The following is a 1,444-nucleotide window of genomic DNA, read 5'->3' on the forward strand; positions in this document are numbered from 1 at the left end:
ACAAAAAAAAGCACTTGCACTTTAAATGGATGAGTAGGATTTCCACCTCTTAAAAATACTACTAGAGCTACTAAAAAATTTTGCATTCACAAAATAATTGATAAAAATATTCCTCTGGATTGTACAAAAAGGTAGACAGGGACCCCTGATAGACTTGGGTGTGTGATATTAATCACACATAACTTATTTCTTTTCCTGCTCCATCAGAGGCTGGGCACTCGTTTCCATTCTCTCCATTTGATGCAAGTAAATCTTCAGTCTCTTGGTTGGCCACTTCCACCTGTTTTCCCATTGCTCCCTTTCCCCCTTTTGTTTGCACTTTTCTATCTGAAGATTTATCCTTTCCTGCCACCTTCTTTGGCTTTGTTTCCATTTTGATGGGAGTAGATTTAGTTGATAACCTCCCAGCTTTCCTCTTGGGCACCTCCCCAACTCCCGATGCAGAGCTGATCTTCCTCTGGGGCACCCTGGCAGTAGAGTTGGCACGTGCTGGGAGTGTGGAGAGGAGTCTGGAAGCTGGTCTGCCTGACTACGGCTGCTCTTTCCCTTGCCTGAGCATCTGAACCCCTCATGGGACCTATTCTTGCTTTTTACTGTTTTATTCTCTTTCCTTTCTGCTATTCCGATTGAGTGACTTTTACTACCCTTGTCACCCAGATCACCAATTTGTTTTTTTGCATTCTCTGACCTCCTGCTGGTTTCCACTAGTGTATTTTTTGTTTCAGTAAATGAACTCAAAAGTTATAAATCTTTCTTCTTTATAGTTTCTAGCCCTTTGCTGAAGGAGGCTTACAATTCACCTAGACTTTCATTGATTCTCTCATCGAATTCATCCAGTTTTCTATTGAGTTTGATTCTGATGAACATCTTTACGAGTGTTACTCTAAATTCTTTATCTGATAAATCTCTTATCTCCTCTTCATTTAGTTGTTTTTCTGATATCTCCTTGTGTTTGAAAGATATTCTGTAGTTTCTTCATTTTGCCTAACTCGTTTGTTTCTACATATATCAGCTTCATTTGTCACCCCGCCTTAAAAGAATGGACTTATGCAGGAGGTGTCCTATAGGGTCCAGTGGCACAATATCCCCTGGTTAACAAAGCCAGGCATTCCAGGGGTATCCCCTCTGTGGGCTGCATGTGCCCTCCTGTGATGGGTGGACAGCAGTTGTTGCAGGTGTACTGCAGGGTGAGGTTGGTCCCCAGGCAGACTTGGATGTGGCCACTGCAGGGGGGCTTTGTAGGTTGAGCTGGTGAAAGGTTGTCATTGAATCACGCGAAGACACAGGAATTCTTGGCCCCCGGAGGAGAAGAATTCAATCCGGGGCCAGAGACGAGGCTTGATCACTGAGAGCTTTTGTGTAATAGAGTTTTATTAAAGTATAAAGGAGATAGAGAAAGCTTCTGACATAGGCATCAGAAGGGGGCAGAAAGAGTACCCGCTTG

The 1,444-nt window shown here is 43.3% G+C and overlaps 1 pseudogene; it reads right to left on the minus strand.

The window, feature by feature from the left end:
- Positions 1–39: 39 nt before the first annotated feature.
- Positions 40–867, minus strand: LOC105000941 (annotated as a pseudogene).
- Positions 868–1,444: the final 577 nt, after the last annotated feature.

The sequence above is a fragment of the Bison bison genome, unplaced genomic scaffold (assembly GCF_000754665.1).
Source record: "Bison bison bison isolate TAMUID 2011002044 unplaced genomic scaffold, Bison_UMD1.0 scf7180017854555, whole genome shotgun sequence".
Classification (NCBI taxonomy): Eukaryota; Metazoa; Chordata; class Mammalia; order Artiodactyla; family Bovidae; genus Bison; species Bison bison.